At 46.0% G+C, this 24,531-nt stretch overlaps 1 long non-coding RNA gene across 2 annotated transcripts in view; it reads left to right on the top strand.

The window, feature by feature from the left end:
- Window positions 1-316: 316 nt before the first annotated feature.
- The window catches only part of LOC137637447 (uncharacterized), a 106,483-nt gene continuing 82,268 nt past the window's right edge, over window positions 317-24,531 (top strand). Inside the window, exons 1-2 of one of the 2 annotated variants that reach the window (XR_011043634.1) lie at window positions 317-473; window positions 17,175-17,225. This is a non-coding gene — a long non-coding RNA (uncharacterized lncRNA). The remainder of the gene's footprint in view (window positions 474-17,174; window positions 17,226-24,531) is intronic. The other variant, XR_011043635.1, reaches the window with a different exon arrangement.

Genomic DNA, 24,531 nt, shown 5'->3' with positions numbered 1-24,531 from the left:
ACTAGTGAGTAGGATTATTTCCTGATGAAATGCTTGTAAACGTGGCAGTTCTCAGCTTGAACATGTTGAAGTCATTCTCGATACTTCATAAACTTAAAAGCATTCATTTTGTCCCTCATGGAAAACCACAGCATGACTTTAGAATTCACTAAGTAAAACAGACAAAGTTCCTGTGCAATGTTCAGACGTTTTGTATGTATGGAATATAGATATTTTCTGTATTTAGTCTTTATATATTTTTCATCTATTTATACCTCATGTGGCATTCTTGAATGCTATTTCTGTTTGGTGATGACTATCCTTCCCGCAGGCTCCTTCTATACAACATCGAAGGGAAAAAGGCTGAATTGAACGAGAGCTACGTTGGCCAAGGCGAGAAGGAGTGCCAGTAATACACATCGAAGTTCAGCCTCCACATCGACACTTGCTGCGGATACCTCTCCCAAGATGACAGCTGGTGTGATGATTGAGTGGTAAGTATTATGAAGTTTTGTTTATCCTTAATCATTTTGTTTAGCCAGTACAGGTTGCAATTTGATATAGAAATCCTGTTTTTATTTGTATACTGTATACCTTTTGCACAGCTTTGTTGAAGCTCTATAAATGATATGCCTTATCCTTTCATGGTTCTTAGAAATAAAGTTACAAAATACTGTTTTATAAGAGCTTTCTATATTTTTTTTAACTGCTGCTACTGACGCATGCATCACTGCATTGATTATAAGTTTTCCTTTTTCAATATTAATCTTACCCGGTGATCATGTAGCTGCAACTCTGTTGCCCGACAGAAAAAACCTACGGTCGGGATACGCCAGCGATCGCTATACAGGTGGGGGTGTACAACAACAGCGCCATCTGTCGAGTAGGTACTCAGGTACTTCTTGTCAACAAGAACCAATTTTCTCTCTGTCATGCCACCGGCAAGACCTACTTGATACGCTGTTGTTTCTGGAGTTGATTTTCACGCTATTTGGTGATGTATTCTCTCTAGATATTAGCTTTCGCTGTACAGGAGTTATTATCATTACCTTATCAAGCTTTTTTGATTAGATTTGGATTATTTGTTGACGACTTGGATAGATTTTGGATTCCCCCCTTTGACTAATTCAAGATGTCTGACCATACTCAAGTCCCCAAGTACAGGCAGTGTAGCGCTAGGGACTGTTCTAGGCGTCTTCCGAAGGCCTCTATAGATCCTCACACCGTTTGTTCCAATTGTAGGGGTAAATCCTGTCAATTGGAAGATCGATGTGAGGAATGCGCTGGGCTTTCGGAATTCGATTTTAATGAATTCCTTAAGAATGCACGTAGGCTAGAGAAGGATAGGATCAGGAGGAGTTCGTCTCGCTCTTTTGATTTTTCCTCTCCCCATGCCCCTCAACCTATTCCTTCCCCTGTAGTGGTGACTCCCGACCCTTCTACTAGCTCTCAGCAACCCTCGATGGCGGACATGATGCGTGCCATTCAGGCTCTTGGTGACAGAGTGGAGTCATTAGCTAATGACCGCAATCAACTCTTGGCCGATGTCAAAGAGTTGAAGGAGAAAAGTGCAGTGGGAAGTGTAGTGAGTGCAAGTGCGGTGAAAAGTGTCATTGTCAGTGTTACGCATGAGGGTGCATCTGTTCGTGCCAGTCGTCCTCCCAGTCCGGGACCTCTTGCAAGCTCCCAAGCCCAGGGGAGAAGCAATGTCGAAGGACCAAAGGGTTCGACAGGCCTTGATCAGCGTACAGATGTACCCTCAGTGGTTGCGGACGTATCTTGCAAAGATCGTCCCATCCACAAACAGACGAGTGAGCCCATTCATTCCTCGTCTGTGGAAGAAGTTTCTCGTCAGAAACGCTGGACCAAGGTCTCACGACCTCTCAAGCGCAAGGTCCCTTCCGAGCGAGTCCAACGGCCCAGGTGTAGCCACTGGGTCAGTTCGGACTCGCCGCAGTCTTCCGAAGACTGCACACTTCCCAAGAGAGGTTGAGTGGTTCCGCAGCAGGCAATCACTCCGTCTGTTGCCGCACCAACCGCTGTAGACCCTAAGTGGTCTATGCTGCAGTCTATGCAGACTCAGCTAGCTTCCTTCATGCAGGAGTATCGTGCTCAGAAGGTTGACACTGCACCTGTTAACCTACAACCTGCCACGGTTGTGCGCTCAGCAGACACTGCGGCTGCCTGCTCCCACACTCCGGCTGTGAGAGCTCCACCACCGATGCGCAGTCGACCCTGCCAGACGCATGTTGACGTTAGCCGACGTGCGGCACCCTCCGTTGACATGTGTGAGCTTCCGCATCAGCAGTGGGAAGGTGCTGTCAAGCTGCCGTGTTTTGACGCAATGCGGCAGTCTCCGCAACCCACGGCAGTCCCCACCACGCACCATCACTCCGCTTTTGTTGTTGCCAGCTCTCAGACTGACCAGCAGCGGCATGATGTTGGATCCAGTGCAGCTACGCATGCACCCGTGCTGCCGGTTTCAGCCGTTCAGCTTTCTTCTCCTCCTTTGCTGCTTCCTCCTCAGCATTCGGATGAAGGAGTCTCTGATGACGACGAAGTTGCGCATTTGGACGATCAACACTCCGACATAGAGGAACCCAAGACTACGCCTCCCTCCTTAGACTTTAGGAAAGTCCTTGCCCTGTTTAAGGAGTTGTATCCGGACCAGTTTGTGTCTGCAACCCCGCGCTCACCTCCCTCTGAGTTCGCTTTAGGCATGCAGTCAGCAGCTCCTGCCTTTACGAAGCTCGTACTCGCGCGCTCATCCAAGAGAGCTTTAAGGGTACTGGGAGAGTGGTTGCAGTCCAAGAAGCAACTTGGAAAGACATCCTGCATCTTTCCACCGACCAAGCTTGCTTCCAAATCTAGCGTCTGGTATGCCACGGGAGAAGATCTCGGCTTGGGAGTTCCTGCCTCTGCCCGCAGACTGGCTATGAGACGCTCCAAGATTTGCTGGACCTTTTCGGACATGGACCATCTTTTGAAGGGAGTTTTTCGTGCATTTGAGATCTTCAACTTCCTGGACTGGTGTTTGGGAGCGTTAAGCAGAAAGACCTCGCCTTCGAATAAGGACTCTGCCATGCTCATCATGTCATGCATGGACAAAGCCATTCGGGATGGGTCTGGCGAGCTTGCGGCTTCGTTCGTGTCTGGAGTTCTTAAGAAGCGAGATCACCTTTGCTCCTTCTTGTCGGCGGGGATCACACCATGTCAGAAGTCAGAGTTGATGTTTGCTCCGCTTTCCAAGTGTCTCTTCCCTGAAGAGCTGATCAAGGGGATTGCCGCCTCGTTGATCCAGAAGGATACCCATGACCTGGTGGCGTCATCCGCACGTAAAGTCACAGCTTTACCTTCCGTGCCTAGACCTAGGATGGACACACCAGCGTCTAGGTTCATTCCGCCCTTTCGTGGCAGAACCTCCAGCAGAGGAGGTACCCGTGCCGATAGTCAACGTGGCAAAAAGAAGAAGGGTTCCAAGTCCTCAAAAGGCAGAGTCTGACTGCCAACCTCTCCAGACAGCAGTGGGAGCCAGGCTCAAGAACTACTGGCAGGCCTGGGAGAACAGGGGTGCAGACGCACAGTCTGTGAAGTTGTTCAGAGAGGGGTACAGGATTCCATTCTTGCGCAAGCCCCCTCTAGCAACTACTCCCATCTACCTCTCTCCCAGGTACAGAGAGGAGGACAAGAGGCTAGCTTTACAGCAAGAGGTGTCTCTCTTGCTACAAAAGGGAGCGGTAGTCATAGTCCGGGACCATCAATCCCCGGGCTTCTACAACCGTCTCTTCTTAGTAGCGAAGAAGACAGGAGGGTGGAGACCGGTGCTGGACGTCAGTGCTCTAAATGTCTTTGTCACCAAGCAGACGTTCACCATGGAGACGACGAAGTCGGTACTAGCATCGGTCAGGAAGGAAGACTGGATGGTCTCGTTGGACCTAAAGGACGCGTACTTTCACGTCCCCGTCCATCCAGACTCCCAACCTTTCCTAAGGTTCGTCTTTGGGAAGGTCGTTTACCAGTTCCAAGCCCTGTGCTTTGGCCTAAGCACGGCACGGCACCTCTAGTGTTTACCAAACTGATGAGGAATATTGCCAAATTCCTGCATTTGGCAGACATCAGAGCCTCCCTCTATTTGGACGACTGGCTTTTAAGAGCTCCGTCAAGTCGTCGCTGTCTGGAGAATCTCAAATGGACTATGGATCTGACCAAGGAATTGGGTCTCCTGGTCAATATAGAAAAGTCCCAACTCGTCCCATCCCAAACTATAGTCTATCTAGGTATGGAGATTCAGAGTCGAGCTTTTCGGGCTTTTCCGTCGGCCCCCAGAATCAGTCAAGCCCAAGAATGCATCCAGAGCATGCTGAAAAGGAACCGATGTTCAGTCAGACAGTGGATGAGTCTGATAGGGACGCTTTCATCGCTGGACCAGTTCATCGCGTTAGGGAGATTCCACCTCCGACCCCTTCAGTATCACCTAGCTGCTCACTGGAGAAAGGACATGACGCTAGAAGCGGTCTCAGTTCCTATATCCGAAGAGATGAAGTCTGCACTGACTTGGTGGAAGAACAGCGTTCTTCTCAAGGAAGGTCTACCACTGGCTGTTCAGACCCCCGACCACCTTCTCTTCTCGGACGCATCGGACACGGGCTGGGGTGCGACACTGGACGGTCGGGAATGCTCGGGCACGTGGAATCCGGATCAAAGAGCACTACACATCAACTGCAAGGAGCTACTGGCAGTTCATCTGGCCTTGAGAAGCTTCAAGTCCCTCCTTCTAGGCAAGGTGGTGGAGGTGAACTCCGACAACACTACAGCCTTGGCGTACATCTCCAAGCAAGGAGGGACTCATTCGAGGAAGTTGTTCGAGATCGCAAGGGACCTCCTCACCTGGTCAAGAGATCGAAAGATATCGCTTGTAACGAGGTTCATTCAAGGCGACATGAATGTCATGGCAGACCGCCTCAGCCGGAAGGGTCAGGTCATCCCTACAGAGTGGACCCTTCACAAGAATATTTGCAGCAGACTATGGGCCCTGTGGGGTCAGCCCACCATAGATCTGTTCGCTACCTCGATGACCAAGAGGCTCCCAAATTATTGCTCACCGATTCCGGACCCAGCAGCAGTTCACGTAGATGCCTTTCTTCTGGATTGGTCCCATCTAGACCTGTATGCGTTCCCCCCGTTCAAGATTGTCAACAAGGTACTGCAGAAGTTCGCCTCTCACGAAGGGACACGGTTGACGTTGGTTGCTCCCCTCTGGCCCGCGAGAGAATGGTTCACCGAGGTACTGCAATGGCTAGTAGACGTTCCCAGGACTCTTCCTCTAAGAGTGGACCTTCTGCGTCAGCCGCACGTAAAGAAGGTACACCCAAGCCTCCACGCTCTTCGTCTGACTGCCTTCAGACTATCGAAAGACTCTCAAGAGCTAGAGGCTTTTCGAAGGAGGCAGCCAGAGCGATTGCCAGAGCAAGGAGGACATCCACTCTCAAGGTCTACCAGTCAAAATGGGAAGTCTTCCGAAGCTGGTGCAAGGCGAATTCAGTTTCCTCAACCAGTACCTCTGTAACGCAGATAGCTGACTTCCTTTTACACCTAAGGAATGTAAGATCCCTATCAGCTCCTACGATCAAAGGTTACAGAAGCATGTTGGCAGCAGTCTTCCGCCACAGAGGCTTAGATCTTTCCACCAACAAAGATCTACAGGACCTCCTTAAGTCTTTTGAGACCTCAAAGGAGCGTCGGTTAGCCACACCAGGTTGGAACTTAGACGTGGTTTTAAGGTTCCTGATGTCAGCAAGGTTCGAACCGCTTCAATCAGCCTCTTTTAAAGATCTCACTTTGAAGACTCTTTTCCTCGTTTGCTTAGCAACAGCTAAAAGAGTCAGTGAGATACACGCCTTCAGCAGGAACATAGGTTTTACATCTGAAACGGCTACATGTTCCTTACAGCTTGGTTTTTTAGCTAAAAACGAGCTCCCTTCTCGTCCTTGGCCCAAATCGTTCGAGATTCTAAGCCTGTCCAGTTTGGTTGGAAACGAACAAGAGAGAGTACTATGCCCAGTAAGAGCTCTTAAGTACTATTTAAGACGTACAAAGCCATTACGAGGACAATCAGAAGCTTTATGGTGTTCTATTAAGAAACCTTCTTTACCGATGTCGAAGAACGCAGTTTCTTATTACATCAGGATTTTGATTAGAGAAGCCCATTCTCATCTGAATGAGGAAGACCATGCTTTGCTGAAGGTAAGGACACATGAAGTTAGAGCTGTCGCTACTTCAGTGGCCTTCAAACAGAACCGTTCTCTGAAGAGTGTAATGGATGCAACCTATTGGAGAAGCAAGTCAGTGTTCGCATCATTTTACCTTAAAGATGTCCAGTCTCTTTACGAGAACTGCTACACCCTGGGACCATTCGTAGCAGCGAGTGCAGTAGTAGGTGAGGGCTCAACCACTACATTCCCATAATCCCATAACCTTTTTTAATCTTTCTCTTGAAATGCTTTTTATTGTTGTTTTTGGGTTGTACGGAAGGCTAAGAAGCCTTTCGCATCCTGGTTGATTTGGCGGGTGGTCAAATTCTTTCTTGAGAAGCGCCTAGATTAGAGCTTGTGATGAGGTCCTTTAGTATGGGTTGCAGCCCTTCATACTTCAGCACCTAGGAGTCGCTCAGCATCCTAAGAGGATCGCGAGGCTCAGTAAGGAAGACGTACTTAAAAAGGCAGAGTAATGGTTCAAGTCGACTTCCTTACCAGGTACTTATTAATTTTATGTTTGTTATTTTTCAACATTAAACTTACCCGATAATCATGTAGCTGTCAACTCCGTTGCCCGACAGAATTCTATGGAGGGATACGCCAGCTATCACTATACTAGAAGGGGGTGTACTCACAAGCGCCACCTGTGGCCAGGTACTACAGTACTTGTTGTTGACGCCACCTCACTTTTTCCTCTGTCGTGCTTCCGGCAAGACGTTCTTGGATACGCTTATGATTTTGGAGTATTGTTCACGGTTTGGTGAAGTATTTCTCTAAAATTTGCAGCTATTCGCTATACTGGAAACTTCTATATTAGCTTAGTTAGCTTTTGGAATTAATTTGATTAATTATGGTGACGAAGAGAGTATGAACTCTCTTTCACCTTTAAATGGCCGACCCTTCCCTTAGACGGAAGTGTTGGTGTCTAAGAGAGTATAGACTCTCTTTCTTAATTTTGCTTAACAAAAGTTATAGATTTATTTTATATCTCTCCGCCTCTTATAGGCCTCTTCGATTAACTTCCTTTTATTATAAACTTATTAAAATTAATTTTTATATTTGTTTATATTCGACCTTCCTAATAGTAGGCGGTCTTTTCTTGGTACCGAAGTTAATTAACATTGAGCCCGTCATTTCGGTTTTACCTGTTAACATATTATGCTATTTTAATGTCTTTGAAAGAATTTCTTTGATAGTCTAGTACTGTTTTCAAAGTTGAACTAACGTTTTGTTTTGTCTCTGCAGTTGTTGACGTTCAGAACGTTCAACTTGCGCTCTATCGTTACGATAGAGAAAGAATTTTCACGGTTTCACGTTGCAGTAAGAGTAACCGTGTCTAGTGTTTTGTTCATTCTTTCTTAACTTAATGGTTTTAATCCTAATAAAGGAACTTTTCATTTTGGGAAATATTTCAGTTTTTTCCTTTAACAATAATATGTTTTAACGATATATATGATTGGGCTCTTCTCTCAGGTTCTAAGTCAAGAGAGAGAGAGAGAGAGAGAGATAGAGACGGAGGGAGAAAGAGGAGGATAAACGTTTCATTCAAGCGAGTAACGTTGTTATCGTTTTTGCTCTTCTCCCTAGTCTCTTTAGGGGAAGAAGGTAAACGTTTCTAGAGTGATCTAGTGTTTAGTCTCTTTCCAGCCACTGAATTATTTATCTTTCATTAGATTTTTCTGTTACATTGTAATTCTGTTTTCGCAATTACTAACTTTTGAGAAAGGATAGAATTGCGTGTTTCAGGTACAAACCACTTAAAGTTTCGAGTTCAGTGAAATAAGTGCAAACAGAAAATCAAAAGTGATAAGTGATTAGCGCAAAGTGTGTCAGTGTTGTGCGTGAGGGTACTTCTGTGCGCGCCAGTCGTCCTCCCAGTCCGGGACCTCTTGCAAGCTCCCAAGCCCAGGGGAGAAGCAATGTCGAAGGACAAAAGGGTTCAGCAGGCCTTGATCGGCGCACAGAAGTATCCTCGGTGGTTGTGGGCGTGTCTTACCGAGACCGTCACTCCCACCCGCAGACGATTGAGCCCTTATTTTGCTCGTCTGCAGAAGAAATTTAGGGGAGAAAACGCTGGTCTCAGGTCTCAAGACCTCTTAAACGTAAAGTCCAGACCTATGCCAGACGTACGAAGTTAGAGTTCAACAACCCGGATGCAGTCATTGGGTTAGCTCTGACTCTCCTCAGTCTTCAGTTGAATGCACTCCGCCTAAGAGGAGTAAGGTTCTGCCGCAACAGATCTCTGCTGTTAAGGCTTTACCTCAGCAGACCTTAGTGTCTGCCGACCCCAAGTTGACTCTACTGCAGTCCATGCAGTCACAACTTTCGGTCTTGATGCGTGAGTGTCGGGCTGAGAAGGTTGCGCCTCCGCCTGCGCTCGCTCCGCCTGCGCTCGCTCCGCCTGCGCTCGCTCCGCCTGCGCTCCCTCCGCCTGCGCTCGCTCCGCCTGCGCTCGCTCCGCCTGACCGCAGTACCACCTGCCAGGCGTACGATGTTGAGCCACGTTATGAGTTTACTGATCCCAGCGGTGTGCAGCTCCCTCCGCCTTCCTTAAGGCAACCTCAGCAATGGGAACAGGAGGCTTATACCTCTCTTCCTCCGCTTCCACTTGCTGTTCCACCAGTGAGGCAACACTCGCTTGAGGTACAACCTCTCCCATCCATGAGTCAGTCTCCTCAGCTCTCGCTGCAGCGAGCTCAACCCTCCTCAAGGCAAGCACCTTAACACCTTAGCCTTGCGCCTCAGGAGCCTCAACTTGCGAGATTTTTACTGCGTTCTGCGCACCCACTAGCTTTTCGCTCTCAGCTCACACCGCAGGAACCTCAACTCGTTCCTCAGGAACTTGCTACTGCGCATCCGCCAACCACTCAGCAAGCGCAACCCTTGAGTTCAGCCACTCATGCCAGGAGTCAGCCTCCTCCACCCATGCGCCTACCTTCTGCTACTTCCTTTGATCAGCCTTTGCAGACTGAGCCTCAGGTGTTCCCTCAACAGAGTCTTGAAGAGGAAACCACAACTATTGTTGTTCCAGCTCGTTCTGACTCTGCTGTTCAGCATACCTTACCTCCATTTTCAAACCTTATGATAATGGAGGTTATTTGTATTACTTATAAAAATATATTTGTATTCCTTGCAATATATTTTTAACAATATCGCAAAATATGGCAAAAATATGAATCATGAGTTATGAATGTAAGGTAAATATTATGTTGATATTAAAACCCCATGCAAGCATGCATAAAGCACTCTAGCACTGGTCATGGAATTTCTGAGAAATGTTAAACGCCATGCACACGCTCTGCTTACCTTACAGCATGCTCTACATACAGCATGCTCTGCTTACAGCATGCTCTGCATACTACATGCTCTGCATACAGCATGCTCTGCATTCAGCATGCTCTGCATACAACATGCTCTACATACAGCATGCTCTGCATACAGCATGCTCTGCATACAACATGCTCTGCATACAGCATGCTCTGCATTCAGCATGCTCTGCATACAACATGCTCTGCATACAGCATGCTCTGCATTCAGCATGCTCTGCATACAACATGCTTTACATACAGCATGCTCTGCATACAGCATACTCTGCATACAACATGCTCTGCATACCTTACCGCATGCTTCTCAGTCACACATCTTTGGTTGTTGCCAACTCACTAGACTGTCAAGCAGTTTCATAACGTTGCCTTCTAGTCTGCTGCTTTTGCACCAGTGAACCCTCACTGAGAGAACTTAGCTTTTCTAGGATATGGTCCCTGTAGATGAGAAAGTTCTTTTCTCCCTCCTTCTGATATTCCGTTGAGGACTCTGTCATTTGGAGGGAGCCTTTAGCTGCATAGCCTCCTATGGACTTTTATTTAAGCATAACATGCTTCCAGGGAAGGTAATGGTTCCACTTCAGTCGCTAATCCCGTCTGTTACCACACCTGCTCCCATAGACCTTGAGCTGTGTTGCAAGACATGCAGTCCAAGCTTAGTCCTTGTTAGAGGATTTTTTGTTTACGGAGTCAATGTGTCACGGGGAAGACGTTCAACAACCAACAGAAGTGACTTGTTGTGACGCAGTGCGGCAACCTCAGCAACCCGATAAGGAGTTGTCTGTACGACCCAGACAGTCTAGACAGATTCGGGTTGTCACTGTACTTCCTCGCTTGCCCATGATTGACAGTTCACAGACTGTGCAGCAGTACCATGATCTTGTGTCCGGCTCCGTCAGACGACTGGCTTTTAAGAGCTCCCACAAGTTGTCGCTGTCTGGAGATTTTCAAATGGACTATGGATCTGACCAAGGAACTGGGCCTCCTGGTCAATTTTGAGGAGTCTCAGCTCGTTCCATCCCAGACCATTGTCTCCTTGGGTATGGATCTTCAGAGTCGAGCTTTTCAGACTTTTCCGTCGGCCCCAAGGATCTTCCAAGCCCTAGAATGCATCCAGAGCATGCTGAGAAGGAACCGATGCTCAGTCAGGTAGTGGATGAGTCTAACAGGGACACTTTCATCGCTGGCCCTGTTCATCGTGTTAGGGAGACTCCACCTCCCCCCCCTTCAGTATCATCTAGCTGCTCACTGGATAAAGGACATGACGCTAGAGACGGTCTCAGTTCCTGTTTCCGAAGAGAGGAGGTCTTCTCTCGCGTGGTGTAAGAACAGCTTTCTTCTCAAGGAAGTCTACCTTTGGCTGTTCAGAAACACGACCGCCGTCTCCTCTCGGACGCATCAGACACGGGCTGGGGTGCGACTTTGGACGGACAAGAATGCTCGGGAACATGGAATCAGGAGCAAAGGACACTTCACATCAATTGCAAGGAGTTGTTGGCGGTTATTCTGGCCTTGATAAACTTCAAGTCCCTCCAGCTTAACAAAGTGGTGGAGGTGGACTCTGACAACACCACAGCCCTGGCTTACATCTTCAAGCAGGGAGGGACTCTTTCGTGGAAGTTGTTCTAGATCGCAAGGGACCTACTCATCTGGTCTAAAGATCGAAAGCTACTGGTAACGAGGTTCATTCAGGGCGGTATGAATGTCATGGCAGATCACCTCAGACGGAAGGGTCAGGTCATCCCCACAGAGTGGACCCTTCTCAGGAATGTTTGCAGCAGACTTTGGGCCCTGTGGGGTCAGCCAACCATAGATCTGTTCACTACCTCGATAACCTAGAGACTCCTGTTGTATTGTTCTCCGATTCCAGACCCAGCAGCAGTTCACGTGGATGCTTTTCTGCTGGATTGGTTCCATCTCGACCTGTATGCATTCCCGCCGTTCAAGATTGTCAACAGGGTACTTCAGAAGTTCTCCTCTCACAAAGGGACACGGCTGACGTTGGTTGGCTCCGCTCTGGCCCGCGAGAGAATGGTTCTTAGAGGTACTGCAATGGCTGGTCGACATTCCCAGGACTCTTCCTCTAGGAGTGAACCTTCTAAGTCTACCTCACGTAAAGAAGGTACACCCAATCCTCCACGCTCTTCGTCTGACTGCATTCAGACTTTCGAAAGACTCTCAAGAGCTAGGGGCTTTTCGAAGGAGGCAGCCAGAGCGATTGCCAAAGCAAGGAGAACATCCACTCTCAGAATCTATCAGTCTCAAGGGGAAGTCTTCCGTAGCTGGTACAAGACCAATGCAGTTTCCTCAACCAGTACCACTGTAACCCAGATTGCTGACTTCCTGTTATATCTAAGGAAAGTAAGATCCCTTTCAGCTCCTACGATCAAGGGTTACAGAAGTATGTTGGCAGCGGTTTTCCGCCACAGAGGCTTGGATCTTTCCACCAACAAAGATCTACAGGACCTCCCTAGGTCTTTTGAGACCTCAAAGGAACGTCGGTTGTCCACTCCAGGCTGGAATCTAGACGTGGTCCTAAGGTTCCTTATGTCTTCAAGATTTGAACCTCTCCAATCAGCCTCTTTTTAGGACCTCACATTAAAAACTCTTTTCCTCGTGTGCTTGACAACAGCTAAAAGAGTAAGTGAGATCCACGCCTTCAGCAGGATCATTGTTTTCACATCTGAAACGGCTACATGTTCCTTGCAGCTCGGTTTTTGCTAAACGAGCTTCCTTCACGTCCTTGGCCTAAGTCGTTCGAGATCCCAAGCCTGTCCAACTTGGTGGGGAATGATCTGAAGAGAGTACTTTGCCCAGTTAGAGCTCTTAGGTACTATCTAAAAAGGTCTTAACCTTTACAAGGACAATCAGAAGCCTTATAGTGTGCTATCAAGAAACCTTCTTTTCCAAGTTCTAAGAACTCAGTTTCTTACTATTCAGGCTTCTGATTAGAGAAACACATTCTCATCTGAAGGAAGAAGACCTTGCTTTGCTGAAGGTAAGGACACATGAAGTGGGAGCTGTGGCTACTTCAGTGGCCTTCAAACAGAGCCATTCTCTGCAGAGTGTTATGGATGCAACCTATTGGAGAAGCAAGTCAGTGTTCGCATCATTCTATCTCAAAGATGTCCAGTCTCTTTACGAGTACTGCTACACCCTGGGACCATTCGTAGCAACGAATGCAGTAGTAGGCGAGGGCTCAGCCACTACATTCCCATAATCCCATAACCTTTTAACCTTTCTCTTGAATACTTTTTATGGGTTGTACGGTCGGCTAAGAAGCCTTCCACATCCTTGTTGATTTGGCGGGTGGTCAATTCTTTCTTGAGAAGCGCCGAGGTTAAAGGTTGTGATGAGGTCCTTTAGTATGGGTTGCAGCCCTGTATACTTTAGCACCTTTGAGTTGATTCAGCCTCCCAAGAGGAACGCTGCGCTCAGTAAGGAAGACGATCTTATTAAAGGCAGAGTAACGGTTCAAGTCGACTTCCTTACCAGGTACTTATTATTTCATTGTTATTGTGGATAACTGATTATATGAAATACGGGATACTTAGCTATCCTTTAGTCTTGTACACTGGTTTTTCACCCACCCCCCTGGGTGTGAATCAGCTACATGATTATCGGGTAAGTTTAATGTTGAAAAATGTTATTTTTATTAGTAAAATAAATTTTTGAATATACTTACCCGATAATCATGATTTAATCGACCCTCCCTTCCTCCCCATAGAGAACCAGTGGACCGAGGAAAAATTGAGGAGGTGTCAACAAGAAGTACTATAGTATCTGGCCACAGGTGGCGCTGGTAAGTACACCCCCTTCTAGTATTGTGATAGCTGGCGTATCCCTCCATAGAATTCTGTCGGGCAACGGAGTTGACAGCTACATGATTATCGGGTAAGTATATTCAAAAATTTATTTTACTAATAAAAATAACATTTTGAATAACTGCTAAAATGAAATACGGGATACTTAGCTTCTAATGTTAACATGTATGCTGGTCTCCACCCACCCCCCTGGGTGTGAATCAGCTACATGATCACCGGGTAAGATTAATATTGAAAAATGTTATTTTCCTTAGTAAAATAAATTTTTGAATATACTTACCCGGTGATCATGAATTTAAGGACCCTCCCTTCCTCCCCATAGAGACCCAGTGGACCGAGGAGAAAATTGGTTCTTGTTGACAAGAAGTACCTGAGTACCTACTCGACAGATGGCGCTGTTATTGTACACCCCCACCTGTATAACGATCGCTGGCGTATCCCGACCGTAGGTTTTTTCTGTCGGGCAACAGAGTTGCAGCTACATGATCACCGGGTAAGTATATTCAAAAATTTATTTTACTAAGGAAAATAACATTTTTGTAATCTGAAGGAAAATATTACAAGACCAATCGTTTGTTTATTTTCTGTACCGCTGGACCAGTGAAGTTACCATTTTGAATGTGGATTAGACCTGAAACAAGTTCTCTCTCCTTTCTTTTGTTTTCCCGAACTCTCGTCATTGTGAAGTTTCCCCCTAGAGCTTCTTACAGGTCTTCGAGAGGCAACCTCCTTAGCTAAACCATTCCTGACCAAATGTTCCTCGTCCCATGTCCAAACTGCTCATTCTTGGAGAACCGTTATTATTAGCTTTGCCGAAGAGGTTATGACTTCATTCCTTTTTTGTTTTGGGCTGTTAGCGTTGAAGTACTGTACAGTATGGTACAGTAATTCAAGCAAATGTTTTCCTAAAGATTGACAACAATTGATAAGGATTTTTGAAATGATTAAAAGGCGAAATTGTTGTAACTAAAACGGCGATGAAAAGGAGAATATGATTTGCACTGATTTTTTGAAGATTGATGAGTGCTACAGAGTTTGGGTGTGATCTTCAACTCTTTCCAGATGTTAGGGCCATTTTTCGAGGTATCTTTCCCCTCTGGATTATAAAGAAGACAGCTAATACAGATATGTGTAGGTAGATCCTTTTTGACAGGAGTAGTACATCAGATCTGTATCCCATCACCCGTTTGTAATAAATCTGTCTGGATGACATCTGAATGTTCAAGAAGTAGCTTCTTTAGAATAAAGCTAGTCCTCCTATCAGGGCAATTTGAAATCTTCTATATAAGTTTTGTAGAAAACTAAACTTGAGCAAAACAAGGACAAAAATTGTAGGCCTTAAACGGGTTTGTGTTTTTTAAGAAGACATCAGATATTGCTTTGAAATCTTTATCCCACCATTATTGGAATGCTGACCGTCTGTGGCCGAGCTCTCTGGAGCGAGGCGGCTTTGGGCCTGCGCGCCCGATGGCGATCCGGATGGACTGTATCAAGGATGACCTTTGATCAAAGGGATTAACCGGTGATGAAGTGTGGGACAGAGGTGGATGGAGAGCGCTGGCCAGAAACATGGATCCCACATACAAGTGGCAAAAGATGCAGACAAAAAGAAGAAGTCCATCTATGTTGTATCTGTCTTTTAAGACAAAATTGTTTAAGGTTATGATTTTCTTGTTGTAAAATAGTGTTTCTGTTGGTTTGGAAGAGTCCAGAAATCCAATGAGATCACTTCTTCTCCTTCAACACCCATCTGTAAACGAAGGCCCTGTGCAAATATAGTCTAAACCAAGCAAGCCTCGCCAATAATGGTAAATATGACTTGTTATTGTCCGTGATAAGTTCTATTTAAGCGGGGGATTTCTCCTTGGTGCCCTCAATGTTAGGATCGCTGTTGTTATTCCAGACTTTAGCCTTTTATGTAAATGAGAACATCTTTGTTGTGATTCTTTTGGTTGATGAAGGATGGGTCAGCGAAGACCTGGAGTCGCCGATAGGTCGTGAGTCCTCATCCTCATTGATTTGCAACATTGTTGTTTGTTGCATGGCTTCTCTCTCTTTATCTGGTATATATCTGTATTTGTTTGTTGTTGGAATAGATAAGTTTTTTTTTTTCTAATATTCAGGAGCCCAAATACAGTGCAAATGCTGTTCGTTTACGGTGGTTTATATGCCACGTTTCATAGTAAATCGATCATACGTCTTTTTTTGTTTAACGAAATCCATTGTCTTTTTTTTTGTTTTAACTAAATTATCCATTGTTTACCACGGATCTATAATGGGAAAATTACTGAGAAAAATGTGCCTGTGTGCTTTACAAACAGTAAGAACTTGTAGAAAATGTGTTATTGTTTTATAAACACTAAAATCTACCTCGGTAGCTTTGGAAACCTAGGAATCTGTATCTAGGTCATGCAACTTGGACAACGACTAGTGCTTCTAAACGAAATGGAAACATTGGGCTGCTAATTTGGGTGGCATTTGGGTTTTCAATTGGCCAGTCAGCCAGATTTGATTAGAATGATTTGGAGAGAAAGTGTGCCAAATCTGCTGCTTGTATCATCTGTTATCTCCACTATTATCTGACTTCAGACCTTATTTGAATGGTCTATTCTCTTTTACAGTATACAGGATAGTCTAGGTCTGTCAACTTTCTATTATTATTATTATGATTATTATTACTTACTAAGCTACAACCCTAGTTGGAAAAGAAGGAGGCTATAAGCCCAGGGGCTCCAACAGGGGAAATAATCCAGTGAGGAAAGGAAACAAGGAAAAATAAAATATTTTAAGGGTTACAACATTAAAATAGATATCGATATAAACTATAAAAACTTCAACAAAACAAGAGAAAGAGAAGTAAGATAGAATAGTGTGCCCGAGTGTACCCTCAAGCAAGAGAACTCTAACCCAAGTGAGTGGAAGACCATGGTACAGAGGTTATGGCACTACCCAGGACTAGAGAACAATGGTTTGATATTTTAGTTTATTACTATTCCGCTATCCCTCCATTCATAGCAATGTACACACATATACCAAGGCACTTCCCCCAATTTTGGGGGGTAGCCGACACCAAGGCACTTCCTCAATTTTGGGGGGTAGCTGTCATCAAACAAATGAAACAGAAAAGGGGACCTCTCCTCTCTACGTTCCTCCCGCCTAACAAGGGACTCAACCGAGTTCGGCTGGTACTGCTAGGGTGGCACAGCCCACCCTCCCACATTATCCACCACAGATGACGCTTCATACTGCTGAATCCCCTACTGCTGCTACCTCCGTGGTCATCCAAGGCACCGGAGGAAGCAGCAATGTGCTAGTCATTGATATTATTTCTAGGAAGACACATTGAAATAATCAAAATTTTTAGTACAAAAGTCATTTTGAAACATAACCACAGCGCTCACGATATCTTACCTGCCTTTCCACTCATAGGTTTTTTTTTATTATATTTTAATTATCTCGATTGAAGATTCTGGAGATTTCAATGTTATCAGTTTGATGGTTTTCCATTGCACAGACATTTGACATCGTCCACAGCCAGGGAGATCCAAAAAAGTTCTGAATGGGACATATTGTTGGTCGGGGTTTTTCATTCTTAACTTTGAGGGTGAGAACTGCTTGCTTTTAGATGTAAGCAAATTGTGTCTTGGATAAATATTGAAATGATATATTTTTCTTATTTGAAAAAAAAAATAATATTTTACCTTCATTGTATCTGTTAAAACACTTGTATTTTATTTTCCCATCACAACAATAAGCTGAGTACAGTACATGAAGATTATTCATTTTTCTTTCAGGATTTCTTTGTGAGGAAGCTTCATCAGCAGTTAACCCTATTAGAGAAAGATGTGAGTATATTACTCTGTGGTACAGTACCTTGTTGGTATCATATTATACTGGAAAGATCAAGACTTAATTTTTTCATACTACTGTAGTTCATATATTCATAATGATTGCATAAATTGCAAAGCTAAAGTACAACACTCAGCATTTCAGTTAATTTTGCAATATGTTTATGAACAGAAGCTAGAGAGATATTCTTATGATTTTTATTCTATTTTTCAATCTAGACTTTGGTTGCTTTCTTGGTTTTGACAGACTTATCATTATCAATTCTCTTGCCCAAAGAAACATCTAGCGAAAATGATTGGGAGACGAATAGAGATGAAACCTTATGCCAATTGTTAATCCTGATTAACAAGTCAAGTCCCTTCAATTTAAGTCCTTTCATCCCTTCATTTTAAGTCCTTTCATTTCAAGTCCCTTCATTGCAAGTCCCTTCATTTTAAGTCCCTCCATTTTAAGTCCCTTCATCCTAAGTCCCTTCATTTTAATTACTTCTATTTCAAGTCACTTCATTTTAAGTCCCTTCATTTTAAGTCCCTTGATTTTAAGTCTCTCCATTTTAAGTACCTTCAATTTCAAGTTCCTTCAATTTAAGTCCCTTCATTTTAAGTCCCTTCATTCACGGAACTTAATACTGTATTTTAAGAGTTACTCCATAGTTTTAATGTATGTTAAGAACAAGACATTAAATGACTGATTTGAGATTTAAGATTTAGAAAGACCCCTGTACTTTTAGATGATCCACTGAAACTATTAGTTTTAGACGGACGATTAAAACATGTCACATCATGAGACCACGTTGACTCATCGTGTATTTGAAAGTGGTATTAACGTTAACCAATCAGTGCAGAGAGCTAATTTCCTTTATTGTCGAAGGCACAACAGTTTATCATGACCTTCCATTAGGCAACTAAACTGTAGTTTGAAAGAAAAAAGTCTACATCGACAGAAGAAACGAAAGAATTTTCAATATTAAACTTAACCAGTGATCATATAAGCTGCAGCTCTGCTGCCCGACAGAAAAACCTACGGACAAAATACGCCAGCGATCGCTATGCAGGTGGGGGTGTACATCAACAGCGCCATCTGTCGAGCAGGTACTCAGTACTCCAAGTAAACAAAGAACCAATTTTCTCTCTGTCGTGCCACCGGCAAGACCTACTAAATTCGCTGTTGCTTACTGGATTGGTTTTCACAGATTTTGGTGAAGTACACATTTCTAGTTATTAGCTTTCGCTTTGCAGAGGTTATCTTCAATACATCCTTGCATTCTTTTATTGATTTTTGGATTATTTGTTGACGACTTGGATAGATTTTGAATTCCCCTTTGACTAATTCAAGATGGCTGACCCTTCTCAAGTCCCTAAATACAGGAAGTGTAGTGCTAGGGACTGTTCAAGGCGTCTTCCGAAGGCCTCTATCGATCCACACACCGTTTGTTCCAATTGTCGGGGTAAAACCTGTCAATTGGAAGATCGATGTGAGGAATGCGCTGGGCTTTCGGAATTCGATTTTCTCGAATTCCTGAAATATTCACGTAGGCTAGAGAGAGAGTCAGGAGAAGTTCATCTCGCTCCGTTGATATTTCCTCTCCCCATGCCCCACAACCTATTCCTTCCCCTGTAGTGGTTGCTCCTGATCCCCCTTCTAGCACTCAACAACCTTCGATGGCAGATATGATGCGTGCCATCCAGGCTCTAGGTGAGAGAGTCGAGTCATTGGCGAGTGACCATAACCAACTCATGGCTGACGTCAAGGAGTTGAAGGGTAAGAGTGCAGTGGGTAGTGACAAAGTGAGTGGTAGTGTTGTGGAAAGTGTTAGTGTTGCGCTTGAGGGTGCGTCTGTTCGTGCCTGTCGTCCTCCCAGTCCGGGACCTCTTGCAAGCTCCCAAGCCCAGGGGAGAAGCAATGTCGTACGACCAAAGGGTTCGACAGGTTTTAATCAGCGGACAGACGTTCCCTCCGTGGTTTCGGACGTATCTTACCAAGATCGCCCCACCCACAAGAAGACGAGAGAGCCCATTTATTCCTCGTCTGCGGAAGATGTTTCTCGGAAGAAACAATGGACCAAGGTCTCACGACCTCTTAAACGCAAGTCGGTCCCTTCCTCGCAAGTCCAACGGCCCAGTTGTAGCCACTGGGTCAGTTCGGACTTGCTGCAGTCTTCCGATGACTGCACACCTCCTAAGAGAGGCAAAGCGGTACCGCAACAGGCAGTAACACCGTCTGTTGCCGCACCTGCTACTGTAGACCCTAAGTGGTCTTTGCTGCAGACCATGCAGACGCAGTTAACGTCTTTAATGCAGAACTTTCGTGCGGAGAAGGTTGACGCTGCACCCGTTAGCCTACAACCAACCACGGTTGTGCGTCCAGTGGACGCTGAGGCTACCTTCTCCCGCACTCCAGCTGTGAGAGTCCCGCCACCCATGCGCAGTGTACCCTGCCAGCCGCATGTTGACGTTCAGCGACGCACGGAACCCTCCGTTGACGTTCGCGAGTTACAACAACAACCTAAGTTGTTTTGTTTTGACGCGGTGCGTCAACCTCCGCAACCCAGTGTGGTTACCACTACTCGCCCACAGCAGACTAGACAGTCAGGAGTAGACGCTTTGCGCCCCCGCGCTGCTATGGTTGTTGCCAGCTCACAGACTGGCCAACAGTTCCATGACGTTGCGTCCAGTACAGTCACGCATGCACCCGTGCTGCCGGACTCAGCTGACCACCCAATTCCTACTCCTTTGCCGCTTCCTCCTCAGTATTCAGACGATGGACTCTCTGATGATGACGACGCTGCACACCTTGACGACCCGCACACGGACATCGACGATCCCAAGACCACGCCTCCCTCCTTGGACTTTAGGAAAGTTCTTGCACTGTTCAAGGAGATGTATCCTGATCAGTTTGTTTCTGCAGCCCCACGCTCTCCTCCATCTGAGTTCGCTTTAGGCACGCAGTCATCCGCGCCTGCCTTTACGAAGCTCGTCCTCGCCCGCTCGTCCAAGAGAGCTTTAAGAGTGTTGGGAGATTGGATGCAGTCCAAAAAGCACCTTGGGAAGACAGCGTTCTTGTTTCCCCCTGCGAAACTCGCTTCCAGATCGAGCGTCTGGTATGCCACGGGAGAAGTTCTTGGCTTGGGAGTTCCTGCCTCTGCCCAGGGCGACTTCTCAAGTCTAGTAGACTCTCCCCGCAGGCTAGCCATGAGACGCTCCAAGATTTGTTGGACTCCTTCAGACTTAGACCATCTGATGAAAGGAGTGTTCAGAGCCTTCGAGGTTTTTAACTTTTTGGATTGGTGTTTGGGAGCGTTGAGCAGGAAGACCTCCCCTTCTGACAAGGAAACTTCCATGCTCGTTATGTCCTGCATGGACAAGGCCATACGGGACGGTTCCAGTGAGCTTGCGGCTTCGTTCGTTTCCGGGGTCCTCAAGAAACGGGAAAACCTTTGCTCCTTCTTGTCAGCTGGAGTAACACAATGTCAGAGATCGGAACTTATGTTTGCTCCTCTCTCAAAGTGCCTTTTCCCAGAGGAGTTGATCAAGGAGATTGCTGCCTCCTTGATTCAAAAAGACAAGCATGACCTGGTTGCGTCATCTGCCCGCAAAGCCACCCCTTTGCCTACCGTGTCTAGACCCAGGATGGATACTCCAGCGTCAAGATTTATTCCGCCCTTTCGTGGCAGAGCCTTCAGCAGAGGAGGTGCTCGTGCCGAAGGTAAACGTGGGAGTAAGAAGAAAGGTACCAAGTCCTTTAGAGGCAGAGTCTGACTGCCACCTTCTTCAGACAGCAGTGGGAGCCAGACTCAAGAACTACTGGCAGTCCTGGGAGAACAGGGGCGCAGATGCACAATCTGTGAAGTTGCTCAGAGAAGGGTACAAGATCCCGTTCTTGCGCAAGCCCCCTCTAACAACGACTCCCATCGACCTCTCTCCCAGGTACAGAGAGGAGGACAAGAGACTAGCTTTGAAGCAAGAGGTGTCTCTCTTACTAGAAAAGGGAGCGGTAGTCAAAGTCCGGGACCATCAATCCCCGGGCTTCTACAACCGTCTCTTCTTAGTGGTAAAGAAGACAGGAGGGTGGAGACCGGTGCTGGACGTCAGTGCTCTGAATGTCTTTGTCACAAAGCAGACGTTCGCCATGGAGACGACAAAGTCTGTTCTAGCAGCGGTCAGGAAGGAAGACTGGATGGTCTCTTTAGACCTCAAGGACGCTTACTTTCACGTCCCCATCCACCCAGATTCCCAACCTTTTCTAAGGTTCGTTTACGGGAAGGTTGTCTACCAATTTCAAGCCCTGTGCTTTGGCCTAAGCACGGCGCCTCTTGTCTTTACGAAACTGATGAGGAATATTGCCAAATTCCTGCATTTAGCAGACATCAGAGCCTCCCTCTATTTGGACGACTGGCTTCTAAGAGCTTCGTCCAGTCGTCGCTGTCTGGAGAATCTAAAGTGGACTCTAGATCTGACCAAGGAATTGGGTCTCCTGGTCAATATGGAAAAGTCCCAACTGGTCCCATCCCGAACTATAGTGTACCTAGGGATAGAGATTCACAGTCAAGCTTTTCGGGCTTTTCCGTCGGCCCCCAGAATAAGTCAAGCCCAAGGATGCATCCAGAACATGCTAAAGAAGGACCGATGTTCAGTCAGACAGTGGATGAGTCTGATAGGGACGCTTTCATCACTGGACCAGTTCATTGCGTTAGGGAGACTGCACCTCCGTCCCCTTCAATTTCACCTAGCTGTTCACTGGAGAAAGGACAAGACGCTAGAAGCGGTCTCGATCCCCATTTCCGAGAAGATGAAGTCATCGCTGACTTGGTGGAAGGACAACATCTACCTCAGAGAGGGTCTGCCCCTGGCTGTTCAGACCCCCAACCACGTTCTCTTCTCGGACGCATCGGACACGGGCTGGGGTGCGACATTAGACGGTCGGGAATGCTCGGGCACTTGGAACTCGGATCAAAGAACGTTACATATCAACTGCAAGGAGCTACTGGCAGTTCATCTGGCCTTGAAAAGCTTCAAGTCCCTCCTTCTAGACAAGGTGGTGGAAGTGAACTCCGACAACACCACGGCCCTGGCGTACATCTCCAAGCAAGGAGGGACCCATTCTATGACGTTGTACGAGATCGCAAGGGACCTCCTCACCTGGTCAAGAGATCTAAACCTGTCTCTAGTAACGAGGTTCATTCAAGGCAACATGAATGTCATGGCGGACCGCCTCAGTCGGAAGGGTCAAATCATCCCAACAGAATGGACCCTACACAAGAATGTGTGCAAGAGACTATGGGCCACATGGGGCCAACCTACCATAGATCTCTTTGCAACCTCGATGACCAAGAGGCTCCCAAATTATTGCTCACCAATCCCGGACCCAGCAGCAGTTCATATAGATGCCTTTCTACTGGATTGGTCCCATCTAGACCTTTATGCATTCCCCCGTTCAAGATTGTCAACAAGGTACTGCAGAAGTTCGCCTCTCACGAAGGGACAAGGTTGACGTTGGTTGCTCCCCTCTGGCCCGCGAGAGAATGGTTCACCGAGGTACTGCAATGGCTGGTGGACGTTCCCAGAACTCTTCCTCTAAGAGTGGACCTTCTACGTCAGCCACACGTAAAGAAGGTACACCCAAGCCTCCACGCTCTTCGTCTGACTGCCTTCAGACTATCGAAAGACTCTCGAGAGCTAGAGGCTTTTCGAAGGAGGCAGCCAGGGCGATTGCTAGAGCAAGGAGGACATCCACTCTTAGAGTCTACCAGTCGAAGTGGGAAGTCTTCCGAAGCTGGTGCAAGTCGGTATCAGTATCCTCAACCAGTACCTCTGTAACCCAAATAGCTGACTTCCTATTATACCTGAGGAAGGAAAGATCTCTTTCAGCTCCCACGATCAAAGGTTACAGAAGCATGTTGGCAGCAGTCTTCCGTCACAGAGGCTTAGATCTTTCCAACAACAAAGATCTACAGGACCTCCTTAAGTCTTTTGAGACCTCGAAGGAGCGTCGTTTGGCCACACCAGGTTGGAATTTAGACGTGGTACTAAGATTCCTTATGTCAGAAAGGTTCGAGCCACTACAATCAGCCTCCTTTAAAGATCTCACTTTAAAGACTCTTTTCCTCGTCTGCTTAGCAACAGCTAAAAGAGTCAGTGAGATACACGCCTTCAGCAGGAACATCGGATTTTCATCTGAAACGGCTACATGTTCTTTACAGCTTGGTTTTCTAGCCAAAAACGAACTACCTTCTCGTCCTTGGCCGAAATCGTTCGATATTCCAAGCCTTTCTAATTTGGTTGGAAATGAACTAGAAAGAGTCTTATGCCCTGTTAGAGCTCTTAAGTTCTATTTAAGACGAACTAAACCTTTACGAGGACAGTCAGAAGCTTTATGGTGTGCTATTAAGAAACCTTCTTTACCTATGTCAAAGAATGCAGTTTCCTATTATATCAGACTGTTGATACGAGAAGCTCATTCCCATCTGAATGAGGAAGACCATGCTTTGCTGAAGGTAAGGACACATGAAGTTAGAGCTGTCGCAACTTCAGTGGCCTTTAAACAAAACAGATCTCTGCAGAGTATAATGGACGCAACCTATTGGAGAAGCAAGTCAGTGTTCGCGTCTTTTTATCTTAAAGATGTCCAGTCTCTTTACGAGAACTGCTACACCCTGGGACCATTCGTAGCAGCGAGTGCAGTAGTGGGTGAGGGCTCAACCACTACATTCCCCTAATTCCATAACCTTTTTTAATCTTTCTCTTGAAATGCTTTTATTGTTGTTTTCGGGTTGTCCGGAAGGCTAAGAAGCCTTTCGCATCCTGGTTGATTTGGCGGGTGGTCAAATTCTTTTCTTGAGAAGCGCCTAGATTAGAGGTTTTGATGAGGTCCTTTAGTATGGGTTGCAACCCTTGATACTTCAGCTCCTAGGAGTCGCTCAGCATCCTAAGAGGATCGCGAGGCTCAGTAAGGAAGACGTACTTAAAAAGGCAGAGTAAATGTTCAAGTCGACTTCCTTACCAGGTACTTATTTATTTTATGTTTGTTATTTTGAATAACTGCTAAAATGAAATACAAAATACTTAGCTCATAATAATGTAAACATGTAATGCTGGTCTCTACCCACCCCCCTGGGTGTGAATCAGCTTATATGATCACCGGTTAAGTTTAATATTGAAAAATGTTATTTTTATTAGTAAAATAAATTTTTGAATATACTTACCCGGTGATCATATATTAAAGGACCCTCCCTTCCTCCCCAATAGAGACCCAGTGGACCGAGGAGAAAATTGGTTCTTTGTTTACTTGGAGTACTGAGTACCT

Source organism: Palaemon carinicauda, unplaced genomic scaffold (genome assembly GCF_036898095.1).
Source record: "Palaemon carinicauda isolate YSFRI2023 unplaced genomic scaffold, ASM3689809v2 scaffold75, whole genome shotgun sequence".
In the NCBI taxonomy this organism is placed as follows: domain Eukaryota; kingdom Metazoa; phylum Arthropoda; class Malacostraca; order Decapoda; family Palaemonidae; genus Palaemon; species Palaemon carinicauda.
The sequence above is the reverse complement of the archived record's forward strand: the minus strand, read 5'-3'. Positions and strand labels throughout refer to the sequence as shown.